Below are 18634 nucleotides of genomic sequence, written 5' to 3'. Positions count from 1 at the left end.
CCCCACCCCCGACCTGACCCGAACCGCGGCCCGTCCGATATTCTTTTCTCCCCGACCCGAACCCCGACCCAAACCGCGGCCCGTCCGATATTCTTTTCTCCCCCCGACCCCCGCCCTACCCGCCCCCCCCCCCCCCGACCTGACCTGAACTGCGGCCCGTCCGATATTCTTTTCTCCCCCCCCACCCGACCCCCGACCTGATTTGCGGGCCAGCTTAGTAGGAGTCAGCCGATATCCGGCTTTCCAGAGAAGCAGGAAGGGGAATGAGACACTGAACAGTCGCAAGAGGTAGCCTGAACTTTTAAAATTTATATTAAATACAAATTTTCCAGTCTTATAATAATACCTTCTGAAATCCGAAAAATTCCGAAAACCGAAACTCAGCTGGTCCCAAGGCTTTTGGATAAGGGATAGTGTACCTGTACTATGAAACCTGCTGCTTCATTGATCTGTGTCCTGACTGAATGTTTAACACTGAATAAGCTGCAGACTGTTGCAGTGCATCTGTATTGCACGTGCACTAGGGGAAACTAAAACATTGCCATTTTAAAAGGGACTTTAATAATTTTTCAAAGAACTAACGGTTGTGGAGAGTGGGCAGGAGAATGAGAATAGATTGGGTGGCTCATGTGGAAAATAACTACCAGACTTGATGGCCTGTTTCTGTGCTGTAACATTCTATGATAAAATTATAATTGACTTCATGAAGAAACACGTACAGTTCAATGAACATAGACTTTTACCAAGTCTTCATTAAACATCAGACGGTATGGGTATGGTTTGAAACAACACCAATGGTAAAAAATAGTAATTTGAATTTTTTGAAATAAGTTTGAAAATGCTCATTTATTTAAAAAAAAAATACCAAAAGTGTGTGTGCGCGCGCGCGTTGGGGGGGGGGGGGGGGGGAAGGGGGGGAGGGGGGTCTGTGTCTCTGGATGGTTTAGTGATTGAATGTGCTATATGGTATAGTACCGAGCCAAACAAAGACCAGGAAGATTGAGTATTCAATCCATGGTCTACATGAGTTTACTGATCTCGGCTAGGATAGACACACTACAATTTGCCTCACTGCCCCCGAGGTGTGCATTTTTTCTTTTCTTTTCACATTTTCACTTTTTTCCTTCTTTTTTCATTGAGTTGGGAAAGGGGAGGGGGAAAAATGTAATCCGGGAGTTCAGCAATAAGCGACGGTGAAACATCTACATAGATGAATATTAGCTGAGGATTGGATTGAGCCCCATATGATGAGACAGCTTTCAAATGGGCACTATTCGGGCTCTTAATGTCCACTTAGCCAAGTGTTTGCAGAGGCTTTGGCACTTTACTGCAGCATGAGTCACTGCCAAGTGAGCAGAGAAGGGGAAAAAAATGAAAATGCAAAAAAAACTGCTCACCTGAGTTATGGTATATGACTTAGACAAAGCCCAGAGGGGTTGTCTGTATGTGAAAAGCAGTTGTCCCAAAGGACACAGCTTTTACTCTTGCACAATCACAGTGCATTTATGTAGGTGGAACATCTTGATATGAAACAATTAATATGAAAAACTAAAAAGTGAAGAGGAAGAAGAAAAGGAATGAGTCTGTGGCACATTTAACTCTGTGAAAGGTATTATTCAGAAGGCCTCATCAATTCTTTTTATGTTTAAACAAGCTTTTATACATTTTTCAAAAGTATAAATTTTGCTCAGTTAGTCACTTCATTGATCATTGAGGACTAAATGTATGCAAAATAACATTTCCCCTATATCAAAACAATAGGATGTGCAAAGTTTTCTGAAAAATCTCCATCATGCAACAATGGCTCTGCAAATGCAGAATGCCAATGGTAAAATTAAAATCAGTTCCAAGTAGCCTGGGTGGATGTTTTGCCTCAAGGGATTGAGCATTTGCCTGCCTCACTTGGCTCCCTCACTTCTTACCAACTGAAGAATGATACAGATGTGAACAGCTGTTCCTAAAATTTTAAAAACAGGAGAGCAAATTCTGATTGAAAAAGTTCTGTCAATAGTGGCACTCAGTGTTTGCACTTCATTCTGGCGCAAATTTTATTCCATTCAGATTTTTGGTAAATAATTTTATGTTCATCCTTCTCTTCCTCCTCTTTAGTTAATCAGATCCCATACACCATTACCTGGCACAGACGGCAAGTGTTTGACCTGCATGCAGGCCTGTGCCTATGTTGTATCCATCGTGAGGAAACCGCAAGAATGCTTGCAGTGATTCGCCATCTGATTTTCTCTTCCCTCTTTTGGGGAAGTGCCTGGTTGTGCTCTTTTTTTGGTAGCCTCAGTTGTTCTCATTTGTTACAGGACTATCAATCTTTCATTTGCAAGGAGAAAATCCGACTGATGCGCAATGGGAAATTGTGTACCTACACATGCTCAAACTGGCATCTCCCTGAAGCCAACAGGAGTGATAGCTCCAAGTCGAAGTTTAAGCTTCAAATTCAGGCTTTTAGAAACTTAGAAACATAGAAGATAGGAGCAGGAGTAGGCCATTCGGCCCCTCGAGCCTGCTCCACCATTCAATGTGATCATGGCTGATCATCCAAATTCAGTACCCGGTCCCTGCTTTCTGCAATAGTGGTAGGGGATTCTATCGTAAGGGGAACAGATAGGCGTTTCTGTGGCCGTAGACGTGACTCCAGGATGGTTTGTTGCCTCCCTGGTGCCAGGGTCAAGGATGTCACTGAACGGCTGCAGGGCATTCTGAAGGGGGAGGGTGAACAAGCAGAGGTCATGGTTCACATTGGGACCAACGACATACGTAGGAAGAGGGATGAGGTCCTGCAGCAAGAATTTAGGGAGCTAGGTAGCAGATTAAAGAGTAGGACCTCAAAGGTTGTAATCTCTGGATTACTCCTGGTGCCACATGCTAGTGAGTATAGGAATAGGAGGATAGAGCAGATGAATGCGTGGCTAAAGAGTTGGTGCAGGAGGGAGGGCTTTAGTTTCCTGGATCACTGGGCCTGCTTCTGGGGAAGGTGGGACTTGTACAAGTCGGACGGGTTGCACCTGAACCAGAGCGGGACAAATATCCTTGTGGGGAGGTTTGCTAGCACTGTTCGGGGGGGTTTAAACTAAAATGGCTGGGGGTTGGGAACCTGAGCAGGGAGACAGAGGAAAGGAAAACAGGGATAAAAGCAAAAGATAGGAAGGAGAAAAACAAAAGTGGCAGTCAGAGAAATCAACGGTTTAAATCAAACGTGGCCACAGTAAATAATAATTCTAATAGGTCTAAGAGCGTTAAAAAAACAAGCCTGAAGGCTTTGTGTCTTAATGCAAGGAGCATTTGTAATAAGGTGGATGAATTGGCTGCGCAAATAGAGGTAAACGAATATGCTTTGGCTGGGATTACGGAAACGTGGCTCAAGGATGGCCAAGACTGGGAACTCAACATCCAGGAGTATTCAATATTCAGGAAAGATAGGCAAAAAGGAAAGGGAGGTGGGGTAGCATTACTGGTTAAAGAAGGGATTAATACAATTGTAATGAAGGATATTAGCTCTGATGATGTGGAATCTGTATGGGTAGAATTGAGAATTACTAAGGGGAAAAAAACATTAGTGGGAGTGGTATATAGACCTCCAAACAGTAAGGCGGAGGTTGGGGTTGGCATTAAAAGGGAAATTAAAGAAGCGTGCAATAAGGGCACAGCAGTCATAATGGGTGACTTTACATATAGATTGGGCCAACCAAATTAGTAACAATACTGTGGAGGAGGAATTCCTGGAGTGTTTACGGGATGGTTTCCTGGACTAATATGTCGAGGAACCAACCAGAGATCAGGCCATCTTAGACTGGGTATTATGTAACGAGAAAGGATTAATTAGCAATCTTGTTGTAAGAGGCCCCTTGGGTCGGAGCGATCATAATATGATCGAATTCTTCATTAAGATGGAGAATGAAGTAGTTGACTCAGAGACAAGGGTCCTCAATTTAAATAAAGGAAACTACGATGGTCTGAGGAGTGAGTTGGGTAGGATTGAGTGGGGAATGTCACTCAAAGGGTTGACGGTGGATAGGCAATGGCAAACATTCAAAGACCGAATGGATGAGCTACAGAATTTGTTCATCCCAGTTTGGCATAAAAATAAAACAAAAAAGGTGACTCAACCGTGGCTAACAAGGGTGATGCGCTATTAATTACTCATAAAAGACGGAGAGTTAGGAGAGTAACTAAAAGGCTTTTATTAACAAAGAACAGAGCATGCCTCTCGTGGTTGACTGGTTTCCAAGAAGGCAGGGGGCTGCAGAGCAGTCACCTTTATACCTGGGCATGTGGGTGGAGCCGGGGCGGAGCCAGCTGAGGCATGCATAGATACAACAGTGTGCAACAACAACAACAACAACGGTGAACAACAATAACAGTGGTTTACCACATTCACCCCTTGTTTAAAATTGAGTCCGGCGGGGTGAAGTGTACTAAAGGTTCGTGTAAGTAAGTCTATCAGGTGGCCTTGTATGCCGTCCTGGTGGCGGCGATGGTGCAGCATCCAACGTTGAATCTGGCGTCTCATTGAGTGGTTGGGTGGTCAATGACGGGTCCTGGGGCTGCGGCATGCCGTCTACAGGGGTTGGGTTGTGGGTAGTGGTGGATGGCAATGGTAGTGTTTCAGGGGCACCCGAAGGTGCGAGGTCTCGTATGGAGACTGTGTCCTCCCGCCCGTCCGGGTACGCCACGTAAGCCTACTGGGGGTTGGCGTGGAGGAGGCTCACCCTCTCGACCAGGGGGTCCGTTTTATGGGACCTCACGTGCTTCCGCAGTAGGACGGGTCCTGGAGACGTCAGCCATGTCGGTAGCGAGGTCCCCGATGTGGACTTCCTGGGGAAAGTGAACATTTTTTCATGGGGGGTGGCATTGGTGGCCGTACAAAGCAGTGACCGAATGGAGTGGAGCGCCGCAGGGAGGACCTCCTGCCAGCGAGAGGTCGGAAGGCCCTTAGATTTTAAGTTTAAGAGGACGGCCTTCCAAACCGTCGCGTTCTCTCTTTCCACCTGGCCATTCCCCCGGGGGTTGTAGCTGGTGGTTCTGCTTGTAGCAATACCTCTCGTGAGCAGGTACTGACGGAGTTCGTCGCTCATAAAGGATGAGCCCCCGTCGCTATGGATATAGCTAGGGAAGCCGAACAAGGCGAAAAGGTCATTCAGACATTTAATGACCGTGGTACTGGTCATGTCTGGGCAAGGGATGGCAAACGGGAAACGGGAGTACTCATCAATTATGTTGAGGAAGTACACGTTGCGGTCAGAGGAGGGGAGGGGCCCTTTAAAATCGACGCTCAGGCGCTCGAAGGGGCGAGTGGCCTTGATCAGGCTTGCTCTGTCTGGCCTATAAAAATGCGGTTTGCACTCGGCACAGATTTGGCAGTTCCTGGTCATGGTCCTGACCTCCTCGATGGAGTAGGGCAGGTTACGGGATTTGATGAAATGGAAGAACCTGGTGACCCCCGGGTGGCAGAGGTCATTGTGGAGGGTCTGCAGTCTACCAACCTGCGCGTTGGCGCACGTACCACGTGATAGGGCATCTGGGGGCTCATTGAGTTTCCCGGGCCGGTACAAGATATCGTAATTGTAGGTGGAGAGTTCAATTCTCCACCTCAAGATCTTGTCGTTCTTGATTTTGCCCCTCTGCTTATTGTTAAACATAAAAGCTACTGAACGCTGGTCAGTGAGCAGGGTAAATCGTTTTCCGGCCAGGTAATGCCTCCAATGTCGCACCGCTTCCACAATGGCCTGGGCCTCCTTTTCGACAGAGGAGTGTCGAATCTCGGGGCCCTGGAGGGTCCTTGAGAAAAAGGCCACGGGTCTCCCCGCCTGGTTAAGGGTTGCAGCTAGGGCGAAGTCGGATGCGTCGCTCTCCACTTGGAAAGGGATGGACTCATCCACTGCGTGCATTGTGGCCTTTGCAATATCTCTTTTTATGAGAGTGAAGGCTGCACATGCCTCTGCTGTCAGTGGGAAGGAGGTGGACTTGATGAGGGGTCTGGCTTTGTCCGCATAGTTGGGCACCCACTGAGCATAGTAAGAGAAAAACCCTAGGCATCTCTTCAGTGCTTTTTGGCAGTGGGGGAGGGGGAGCTCCATAAGGGGGCGCATTCTGTCGGGGTCGGGGCCGATGACTCCGTTCTCCACTACGCAGCCAAGAATGGCGAGGCGCGTGGTGCGAAACATACATTTGTCCTTGTTGTATGTTAGATTCAGCCGCTGGGCCGTACGGAGGAATTTCTCTAGGTTAACGTCATGGTCCTGCTGGTCGTGGCCGCAGATGGTGACGTTGTCTAGATAGGGGAAGGTGGCCTGCAGCGCGTTCTGGTCAACCATTCGGTCCATCTCCCTTTGGAAGACCGAAACCCAGTTGGTGACGCCGAAGGGGACTCGGAGGACGTGGTAGAGACGACCGTCAGCTTCAAAAGCTGTGTACTGGCGGTCCTCAGCCCTGATGGGGAGCTGGTGGTATGCCGACTTCAGATCAATCGTCGAGAACACCCGGTATTGTGCTATCTGATTGACCATGTCAGATATGCAGGGGAGTGGGTATGCATCTAACTGGGTGTAGCGATTGATCGTCTGGCTGTAGTCAATAACTAGGCGCTGTTTTTCGCCAGTCTTCACTACCACCACTTGTGCTTGCCATGGGCTAGTGCTACCCTCAATAATCCCTTCCTTCAGGAGTCTTGCTACTTCGGATTTAATGAAGCTCCTATCCCCGGCACTGTACCGCCTGCTTTTGGTAGCGATGGGCTTACAGTCACGGGTGAGGTTAGCGAACAAGGTGGGGGGGTGGGGGGGAGACTTTAAGCGTGGAGAGGCTGCAAATGGTGCGCGGCGGGCGATTTAAAAGCTGCTGGCTGCAGACTGTGAGTGGGGGGAGGGGTCCGCCGTACGCTAATGTGACACTTTTAAGGTGGCACTGAAAATCCAACCCCAGTATAACGGCAGCGCAGAGATGGGGCAGGACAAGAATTTAAAAAATGTTTTATTCTGTGCCCCTTACTGAAAGGGTCACTACACAGTAGCCACCGACGTCTGCTGAATGGGATTTGGAAGCCATAGAGATCCGATGGCGCGTTGGCCGGACCGGGAGAGAGTAACTGCGCACCGTGTCGGGGTGGATAAAGCTCTCCGTGCTCCCGCTGTCGAAAAGGCAGGTAGTGGCGCGGCCGTTTACCGTAATGTCCATCATGGACCTGGACAGTTGGTGAGGGAGAGATTGGTCCAGCGTCACGGAGGCCAGCGTATGGTCGAGCGAGTCGCTGTGGTCGTCAGACGAGGCGGTGGTTGAGTCCGGGTCACCCGCGATTGGAGTTGGAGGCGTCCAAGATGGCGGACAAAATGGCTGCGCCCATGATCCCGATCCCCACGCGGCTGGAGGTGTCCAAGATGGCGGACAAGATGGCTGCCCCCACGGTTCACACGCGGCGCTGCTGGCGTTAGCGGTTTTACCTTTGCAGGCGCTGACGTAGTGTCCTTTCTTCCCGCAGCCAGAGCAGGTAGCGTTTTTCGCCGGGCAGCGTGCTCTGAGGTGTTTTGCCTGGCCACAAAAGTAACATTTCGGGCCCTTGGACATCGCTGCAGCAGTTGGTGCCGGGGGTGGCGGTCCCATGACCCAAGGTTGCGGCGTCCACGGTGCGGAGCGGTTAGGGGAGAATGCGTCCATATTCCGGTGGGCCGCGTCTAGTGAGAGCGCGAGGGACACTGCCTTCTTCAGGTCGATTTCGCCCTTCTCCAGCAGTCTCTGCCGGGAGTAGTCGGACTTGAGGCCCGCCACGAAAGCATCTCGGATAAGTCCCTCCGTGTGTGTCGCGGCCGATACCTCTTTACAATCGCAGGCTCGGCCGAGTATCTGTAGTGCCCGTAGGAATGCCTCCACCGATTCCCTGGACTGCTGTTTGCGGGATCTCAGGAGGTGTCTGGCATAAACCGTATTTACCGGGTGTGTGTATTGTCCTTTTAGCAGATCGATAGCCGCCGCGTAGGTAGTCGCGTCCTGGATGAGCGTGTAGACTTGGTGGCCCACCTTGGAGGCCAGGATTTTTAGTTTGTTTCCATCTAGTGTCACGGCTGAGGCTTCCAGGTAAGCTTCGAAGCAACGCAGCCATTGTGCGAACTTGGTAGACGAACCCGCCTCTTGAGGGTCTAGGTCCAGGCATGTTGGTCTGAGGGCATGCAGCAGCGCCTGCTGCTCAGCGTTTGGTGCCGACATTTTGTTTTTGTTAATAAAATTGATGCGCTATTAATTACTCATAAAAGACGGAGAGTTAGGAAAGTAACTAAAAGGCTTTTATTAACAAAGAACAGAGCATGCCTCTCGTGGTTGACTGGTTTCCAAGAAGGCAGGGGGCTGCAGAGCAGTCACCTTTATACCTGGGCATGTGAGTGGAGCCAGGGGCGGAGCCAGCTGAGGCATGCATAGATACAACAGTGTGCAACAACAACAACAACGGTGAACAACAATAACAGTGGTTTACCACAAAGGGAAATTAGGGATAGCATAAGATCCAAGGAGAGGACATATAAATTGGCTAGAAAAAGCAATAATCCTGAGGATTGGGAGCAGTTTAGGAGTCAACAAAGGAGGACAAAGGGATTAATTAAGAGAGGGAAAATAGAATATGAGAGTAAGCTAGCAGGGAACATAAAAACTGACTGTAAAAGCTTTTATAGATATGTGAAGAGAAAAAGATTGGTGAAGTCAAGCGTAGGTCCCTTGCAGTCAGAATCGGGGGAATTTATAATGGGAAACAAGGAAATGGCAGACCAACTAAATACATACTTTGGTTCCGTCTTCACAAAGGAGAACACAAATAACCTCCCAGAGATGCCGGGGAACATAGGGTCTGATGAAAGGGAGGAACTGAAAGAAATCAGTATTTGTAGGGAAATGGTGTTAGGAAAATTGATGGGACTGAAGGCCGATAAATTCCCAGGGCCTGATGGTCTATATCCCAGGGTACTTAAGGAGGTGGCCCTAGAGATAGTAGATGCATTGCTGGTCATCTTCCAGAACTCGATAGACTCTGGAACGGTACCCATGGATTGGAGGGTAGCTAATGTTACCCCACTATTCAAAAAAGGTGGTAGAGAAAAAGCGGGGAATTATAGACCGGTAAGCCTGACATCGGTAGTGGGTAAAATGCTAGAGTCTATTATAAAAGATGTAACAGCAGAGCACTTGGAAAGCAGTGACAGGATCGGACAAAGTCAACATGGATTTACAAAAGGTAAATCATGCTTGACTAATCTACTGGAATTTTTTTGAGGAGGTAACTGGTAAAATAGATAAGGGAGAACCAGTGGATGTGGTGTATTTGGACTTTCAGAAGGCTTTCAATAAGGTCCCACATAAGAGATTTGCGTGCAAAATTAAGGCACATGGGATTGGGGGCAAGGTATTGACTTGGATAGAGAACTGGTTGGCAGACAGAGAGCAAAGAGTTGGAATAAACGGGTCGTTTTCCGAGTGGCAGGCAGTGACTAGTGGGGTACCGCAAGGATCGGTCCTAGGACCCCAGCTGTTCACAATATATATTAATGATGATCTGGACGAAGGAATTGGATGTAATATCTCCAAATTTGCAGACGACACAAAGCTGGGTGGGAGGGTAAGCTGTGAGGAGGATGTCGTGAAACTCCAGTACGATTTGGACAGGTTGGATGATTGGGCAGAAACATGGCAAATGCACTATAATGTGGATAAATGTGAGGTTATCCACTTTGGTGGCAAAAACAGGAAGGCAGATTATTATTTGAATGGCAATAGATTGGGAGAAGGGGAAGTGCAAAGAGACCTGGGTGTTCTTGTGCACCAGTCGCTGAAGGTAAGCATGCAGGTGCAGCAGGTGGTTAAGAAGGCAAATGGTATGTTGGCCTTCGTAGCAAGAGGGTTCGAGTACAGGAACAAGGATTTCTTGCTACAGTTGTACAGGGCCTTGGTGAGACCGCACCTTGAGGATTGTGTGCAGTTTTGGTCACCTTACCTGAGGAAGGACGTTCTTGCCATGGAGGGAGTGCAGCGAAGATTCACCAGGCTGATACCTGGGATGGCAGGAATGACGTATGAGGAGAGATTGTGTCGATTGGGCTTATACTCACTGGAGTTTAGAAGATTGAGAGGGGATCTCATCGAAACCTATAAAATTCTGTCAGGCCTGGACAGACTAGATGCAGGAAGGATGTTTCTGATGGCCGGGGAGTCCAGAACCAGGAGTCATAGTCTAAGGATAAGGGGTAAGCCATTTAGGACTGAAATGAGGAGGAATTTCTTCACCCAGAGAGTGGTGAACCTGTGGAATTCTCTGCCACAGAGGGCGGTGGAGGCCAGTTCATTAAATATATTCAAGAAAGAATTGGATATATTTCTTGAGGCTAAAGGGATCAAGGGATATGGAGAGAAGGCAGGGACAGGGTACTGAATTTGGATGATCAGCCATGATCTCATTGAATGGCGGAGCAGGCTCGAAGGGCCGAATGGCCTACTCCTGCTCCTATCTTCTATGTTTCTATGTTTCCCCATATCCCTTGATCCCTTTAGCCTTGAGAAATATATCCAACTCCTTCTTGAATATATTTAATGAATTGGCCTCTACTGCCTTCTGTGGTAGAGAATTCCACAGGTTCACCACTCTCTGGGTGAGAGAAGCTGAATCCATCAAGAAAAAATGTAATTTTAAATCATGTTCTGGTGAAATACGTTTTAATTATGTTTACACACCAAACATTACAAATTTCAGTCACTGAGAAAGTGACAAAGATTTCGATAGTTTTGTTCAAGTGATTTGATTGGTTTAATTGGCTAGCGTCTGGTCTTCGAACAAATCAATAAATGAGAATGTGCTTTCTTTTTTACAAGCACTAAGTGATTACACTATATGTAGTATTAATTCTAAGTTTGTGAGCAAACTAAAAGCCAGTTTCTCAGCTTAATGACACTGAAATTATATTTTTGTTTTTTTAAAACCAATTAATTCTCCTTTACCCTCTTCCCAAACCTCCTGCTCTGAGCTCCCATAGCTCCTCCCCAACCACCTCACCTTCCCAACCCTTGCTGAGCACCCACATCGAACCTGCATTCCCCACCCACCCCCAAGACCCCTATTGCCCTGCTTTTGTCAGCAGCACCCTGCAACTGCGCTCCCATTGTTCTCGTGCCCCAAGATTCCCCCCCAGGACTTCCACACCCAGCAACCCTTCGGCACTGCCCCGCCCCCAACAACCCCACAATGTTCCCACACCATACCACCATTATTCTAGTGTTAACACAGCCTATGTCCATCCTCCCAGCACTGCCACACCCAGGTCCTCCCTCCCAGTGCTTCCAACTCTCGCCCATATTGCAAGCTTCCCCAAAATGCTACTCTATCCTGACCCAGTCCTACCAGACTTATCAGGTATCCCCAGGGCTTCCAAACACCATAACCTCTCTTCCCAGTGCCCTGCTCCCTCTCTCACTTTTCCAGACGCTTTAACCACCCTCATAACACCGCACCACCTCCCCCACCCCCACTCAGTGACCCCCTTCTTCCAATGCTCCCAGATTCAATACCAAGCGCAGGCTGAGGGAAAGCCTGGAAATCTCAGGGAAGCACCAGAAATCCTCAGGAAACGTAAATGGTGCAGAGACCCGGTGAAATGGATCTCTGCCTCCTTTTTCCTGATCTTTGCATCTGGAAAACAGCTATTCCCTGGAGGCCAGAGGCAGAAAAATTGGCCCAATTTATTCCATCGTAAATCAGTGACCCTGATAATACATAATAATGCATTATAAGGCACAACCACGCATCCTCCGCAAGCAAGATCCACAATTATAAAAATGGTACATCTAGTGTACATTTTCTGTCCATCACACTACAGACGTCACACAGTCTAATGCAAGTTGCCATGTCACACTTAAAATAAAATTATAAAGAAACAAATCAGTGATTCAGAATGCACAGAAAATACTGGACCAAACAATGTCTGCTGGCTGTTAAGTAATCTTCCCACGAACAAAGCAAGGGTTCTGACCTCTAGCCTGAACAGTAACTGACTCATCCAATTTTCACTTTTTAATTAGGCAGAATATATATTGCACATTACATGGTATAATGCTCCTCTCCTTATAAAACAGATCATCCAATTTACTATGAGCAATACCATGGGAAATATGCTATTATAAAAATAATTAAATACAGAAAAGTTACAGGAATATAATTTCTTTTTACAAGTTAAGATTTTATCTCCAGTTGTGTATAGCAGCTTGTATGGCTGATGAAGCTGCAATATATGCAGCACAACTCTGAACTTTTTCCAAGTGCAATGACCTTTGTAAAAAAAAAATTGCAAACTTTGAACTTTTAGCAGCCATTTAATGTTTTATTGGGCTTTCCTGCTGAGCTCATTGGGAATTATTACATGACACATTGGCAAAGTTAGCCATTCATGTCCTGCCATTTCCTTAGATAATTGTTGCCATTAGTCTTTAATAAAAACAAAGTACAGCAACAGGTATCCTATCAGTAAACGTATTCTGATAACAGGCTGATATTGGTTTGAGGTATATTAGAACAATAGATGTTTGTGCTACACGTTAGTCACAACTTAAATTCACAAATGAAGCACTAAAAATTGCATTGGTATAATCAGCTCTTAATCGTGTAGGCAAGTGGGAGACTGATCCAAAGCAGGAGTTCGTTAGGATTGCATCAGTTCCACTATAACATGCATCACAATGCCGTAAAATACACCAGTGTCACACTTGCATCCAAAAATGGCACAAATCTGACTTCTGAGCCTGAGTGACAATGCACAAGTATAATTCATGCTTACATTAGCCATAAACACTGGACTCACTTGACGTCCTCTGGACTGCAGAACACTACTGTTGTGTATGTGCATGTAAGTCATATGCTTCATGGGTACTAGTGGTGCTCCACAATTTGAAGATAAGCACCTGGTAAGTATAACCCGACTTAAACAAGTAAAGGCACATTTAGCTCATCGACTGCAGGAATCAGGTTTTGTGCTAGAAGGTAGACATGACGGAAGGTGCCAAACACTTCAATGCATTGTTGGCACATCACTACAAATGACAAACAACACCTCTTTACAAAGAACTAGTGGTATTTCTTCATATTTCTATCTCCTCATACCGGGCAGCATCCTAGTGAATCTGCATTGTACCGTCTCTATTGCCTCAACATGCTTCCTATAGTATGAAGCCCAAAACAACAGTACTCCAACTGTGGCCTTAATAAGTCGTTATATAGATCCGCCATTACATCTCAACTTTTATGTTCTCTATCTATGGTTTTATTGAATTGAGGTACTGCTTTTAATGGCTTGTATATGTATATGCCACTGTACATGGCCTTCTTTGATCTCACAAAGGCCTTCGACACTGTCAACCGTGAGGGATTATGGAGTGTCCTCCTCAAATTCGGCTGCCCTCAAAAGTTTGTCACTGTCCTCCGCCTGCTTCATGACGACATGCAAGCCGTGATCCTGACCAACGGTTCCACCACAGACCCAATTCACTTTTTAACCGGGGTAAAGCAAGGCTGTGTCATCGCACCAACGCTCTTCTCGATCTTCCTTGCTGCAATGCTCCATCTCACCCTCAGTAAGCTCCCCACTGGAGTGGACCTAATTTACAGAACAAACGGGAAACTGTTCAACCTCCGTCGCCTCCAGTCCAGATCCAAGGTCGTCCCATCCTCTGTCGTCGAATTACAGTATGCAGACGATGCTTGCGTCTGTGCTCACTCGGAGGTCGAACTCCAAACCATCGTCAACACCATCACCGAAGCATACGAGAGAATGGGCCTTACACTAAACATCCGTAAGACAAAGGCCCTCTACCAACCTGCCCCCGCCACACAGTGCTGCCCCCTGATTATCAAAATCCATGACAACTCCTTGGACAACGTGGACCACTTTCCATACCTCGGGAGCCTACTGTCAACAAGGGCAGATGTCGACAACGAAGTCCAACACCGCCTTCAGTGTGCCAGTGCAGCCTTCGGTCGCCTGAGGAAGAGAGTGTTTGAAGACCAGGACCTCAAACCCGGCACTAAGCTCATGGTCTACAGGGCAGCAGTGATACCCGCCCTGTTGTATGCCTCAGAGACATGGACCATGTACAGCAGGCATCGCAAAGCACTGGAGAAGTACCACCAACGCTGCCTCCGCAAGATCCTGCAAATCCATTGGGAGGATAGGCGCACCAATGTCAGTGTTCTTGCTCAGGCCAACATCCCCAGCATCGAAGCTTTGACCACGCTCAATCAGCTCCGATGGATGGGTCACATTGTCCGCATGCCCGATACGAGACTCCCAAAACAAGCGCTCTACTCGGAGCTCCAGCACGGCAAGAGAGCCCCAGGTGGGCAGAGGAAACGCTTCAAGGACACCCTCAAAGCCTCCTTGAAAAAGTGTAACATCCCCACCGACACCTGGGAATCCCTGGCCCAAGACTGCACAAAGTGGAGGAGAAGCATCCGGGAAGGCGCCGAGCACCTCGAGTCTCTTCGTCGGGAGCAAGCGGAAGCCAAACGCAGGCAGCGCAAGGAGCGCACAACAATCCAAGCACCCCACCCACCCGTCTGCCCCACCTGTGACAGAGACTGTAGGTCCCACATTGGACTAATCAGTCACCTGAGAACTCATTTTTAATGTGGAACAAGTCATCCTCAGATCAGAGGGACTGCCTAAGAAGAAGTATACCTGAACTCCAAATCCCTCTGCTGTTCCATATTATCCAATAATCCCCCATTCAAAATATAATTATTACTTTTATTTTTTTTTAACCAAAGTGTACCATCTCAAATATACTTGCATTGATTTCCATTTGCCACTTTTTTGCCGATTCGACCATCTTATCAATATCCTATTGCAGCTTTCTTTTGTCCTCAGAATTATTTACTATGCTTCATATTTTAGTATCCACTGCAAATTTGAACACTACTCCTTCTAGCCCTATATCCACTACTCACTTCCAATCACCCTGTGAAACTGCCTCTCTTACTCTCTTTCTTCCCTTCTAACCAGTTTCTAATCCAATTTGTTACCCTCCCCTTCATTTCATACCCCTAATCTGTTCCAAACATCTCGTGTGACACCTTGTCAGAGACTTTCTCAAGCATAGTTGCTTCTAATTCCCCCCTGTTGATTTCCCATGCTCTGAGCATTACAATACATGCACTTTTTTTTGCTCATATTTAATGCTACTCCTTTCCCCTTGATTTTTGTCCAAGCTAACACCTTGTTGCTTTATATCAGTCTTTTACCTGGTTATAACTGGTTGATTTAATTTTCCTTCTCTACTCTCTTTATTCCTTCTGCATTCTATCTCTTTTACTAATTGTTTTTATTTGTGTATTAACCTCATCTATTTCTGCCTTCTCTATGTGCTCGGATTGCTTTTATTACCCCTGCCCCATTTGCCAGTTCATTAGCCTCCTTCTTGTTCAGATATAGCCCATCCTTGCAGAACGCCTCCCATCTCCCCCAGAACCGGTACCAATATCCCATAAAACAGAATTCTTCTTTCCGACTCCACCCCTTTAGACATATGTTGCGCTTCCTCAACTTCATAACCTTCCCTATTTTCACACATGGCAGGGATGCAGCAATCCAGAGATTACTACCCTTGAAGTCCTGCTCTTAAATCCATTTCCAAATTTCCTAAACTGCTTTTGCAAGACTTCATGCCTATCTTTTCCAATACAGTTGGCTCCCGCATGGCTGTTCTCCCTCCGCTTCCAGAATCTTTTCCAGTCTTTGCAAAATGTCTCTTAGCATAGAACCTGTGAGGCAATAAAGCATCTGGGACTCTTGGTCTGAACTATTGAATATCCGATTACTACTGCATCCCACCACCCCCACCTCTCGGAGCCAGTTCACATCTTGCAGGAACTATACATAATTATCCCTTCCTGTGCTACTATACCTACTACATGAATTCTAAGAGTTTGCCCAGAACTGTTGTTATACTAACTGTCTATGGTTAATAAAAACAGAAAATGCTGGAAATACTCAGCAGGTCAGGCAGCATCTGTGGAGAGCGCGCGGACCTGAGCGGGAGCGGTGGCAGCAGAGGCAGCAGCTTAAAGGGAGCACCGGAGAAGGCCCAGAACACACCAACAACTACAACAACTCGTACATAGTAAAATGTCCCAAGGCGCTGCACAGGAGTACTTGAAGACAAAAAATTTGACACCAATCCACTTAAGGAGAAATTAGGGCAGGTGACCAAAAGAGGTAGGTTTTAAGGAGCGTCTTAAAAGGAGGAAAGAGAGGTAGCGAGGCAGACAGGTTTAGGCCGGCCACCAAAGGTTGAGCGATTATAAATCACGGATCCTCAAGAGGGCAGAATTAGAGGAGCGGAGATATCTCGGGGGGTTGTGGGGCTGAAGGAGATTACACAGATAGTCCGGACCTGAGCGGGAGTGGCGGCAGCGTCTTAAAGAGAGCACTGGAGAAGGCCCAGGACGCAGCGCAGACCTGAGCGGGAGTGGCAGCAACTTAAAGGGAGCACTGGAGAAAACCCAGGACACAGCGAGGACCGGAGTGGGAGCGACGGCGGCAGTGGAATAAAGAAACAAAACAAACAAGGAGTGACGTCACAGGACAGCAGGTACGTGATTGGTCGGTGAGTATTACAGCCCTTTTGCTCTTTAGGTTAGGTAAGTGGATTAAATTCAGAACTGAGAGAGTATTAACTACTATAACTTTATTGAACTAATAACTTAAATTAAATTAACTAATTAAAACTAAAAATTTAAAGTAAAAATAATCGTTTGAATAAATACTGTAACTAATTATATAAATAAAATAAGGTTAGATAGAGATGGCAGTGCAGGTGGTGTGTCGTAACTGCAGCATGTGGGAGTTGACGGAGACCAACGAGATCCAGCAACCACATCTGCGGTAAATGCCTGCAGCTCAAGGAACTTCGGCTCAGAGTTGTTGAGCTGGAGTCCGAGCTGCAGACATTGCGATGCATCAGGGGAGGGGAGAGTTAACTGGACACTTTGTTCCAGCATGCAGTCACACCCCTTAGGTTAAGCAGTACTTTAGTGTTAGTCAATGGCCAGGGACAGGAGGGTGTGACTGCAAGTCAGGAAGGTATGGGGACCTAGGATATAGTGATGGAGGAGCCTCAGCCCTTGATCTTGTCCAAAAGGAATGAGGTACTTGCTGCCTGTATGGATATTAACAAGGACTGCAGGAGGATGGGCAAACTGACCTTGGCACTGGAGGCCATTCAAGTGGGGGGGGGGGGGGGGGGGAAGTAAAAAGGAATGTGGTAGTGGTAGGCGACAGTATAGTCAGGGGGATACATACTCTTCTCTGCAGCCGCGACAGGGAGTACCGAAGGCTGTGTTGCCTGCCCGAGACCAGGGTTAAGGATATCTCCTCACGGCTGGGAGGGGGAGGATCGAGTTGTTGTGGTCCACGTAGGAACCAACAACATAGATAGAACTAGGAATGAGATTCTGCTGAGGGAGTTTGAGGAGCTAGGATCCAAATTAAAAAGCAGAACCTCAAAAAGGTAATAATCTCTGGATTGTTACCTGAGCCACACGCAAATTGGCATAGGGACAAACAGATTAGAGGTTTAAATATAATAGCAAAATACTGTGGATGCTGGAAATCTGAAATAACAGAAAATGCTGGAAATACTCAGCAGGCCAGGCAGCATCCGTGGAGAGAGAAACAGAGTTAACGTTTCAGGTCTGGGACCCTTCATCAGAACTGGAAAAAGCTGGAGATGTAACAGATATTAAGCAGGTGTTGCAGCCTGCCGGACTCAACATTGAGTTTAACAATTTCAGATAGTTATCCCTGCCCTCATTTTTCATGCAGTCTGATTTTTGCCATTCCCATTTGCAACATTTTATCTTTCCTGCCTCTTACAAAAGCACAGGGTGTTCTTTCTATTCCTTCCTCCCCTCCTAACCACCGCCCCCCCCCCCCCCCCCCCTGTCTCTGCACCTGCTTAATATCTGTTACATCTCCAGCTTTTTCCAGTTCTGATGAAGGGTCCCAGACCTGAAACGTTAACTCTGTTTCTATCTCCACGGATGTTGCCTGGCCTGCTGAGTATTTCCAGCATTTTCTGTTGTTATATTAGAGGTTTAAATATGTGGCTCAAAGAGAGGTGTGAGAGAAAGAGGTTTCAGTTCATGGGGCACTGGCACCAGTACTAGGGAAAGAAGGAGCTGTTCCGATGGGACGGGCTCCACTTAAACCGGACTGGGACCAGTGACCTGGCGAATTTAATAACTAGGGCAGTAGAGAGGGCTTTAAACTAATGAAGAGGGGGTGGGAGGATTCAGGAAAGAGTAAATTTAAAAGCAGCAAGAGAAATGTCAAGGCTCTCGAGCAGAGTTTTGGGTAAAAATAAGCAGAGTGGGTCAGGAAGGGAGAGAGAGAGTAACAAAGGTAATAAGGCATCAGTGATGAAGGTGACATCAAGGAAAATAGGAAAAAGTCATAGCTAAAGGCACTATATCTGAATGTGTGAAGCATTTGCAACAAAATAGATGAATTAATAGCACAGATAGAAATGAGTAGGTTTGATCTAATAGCCATTACAGAGACATGGTTGCAAAGTGGCCAAGGTTGGGAACTAAATATTCCAGGATACT

The 18634-nt window shown here is 47.0% G+C and overlaps 1 protein-coding gene across 4 annotated transcripts in view; it reads right to left on the bottom strand.

Annotated features, from left to right (window-relative positions):
* The window catches only part of dusp16 (dual specificity phosphatase 16), a 149038-nt gene that overhangs the window by 46403 nt on the left and 84001 nt on the right, over window positions 1-18634 (bottom strand). The gene's annotated exons all lie outside the window — the stretch shown is intronic.

The sequence above is a fragment of the Somniosus microcephalus genome, chromosome 16 (assembly GCF_052327205.1).
Source record: "Somniosus microcephalus isolate GS21.2 chromosome 16, FLI_Smic_1.0, whole genome shotgun sequence".
NCBI lineage: Eukaryota > Metazoa > Chordata > Chondrichthyes > Squaliformes > Somniosidae > Somniosus > Somniosus microcephalus.
Note: the sequence above shows the minus strand (reverse complement) of the source record. Positions and strands in the feature narration are given on the sequence as shown.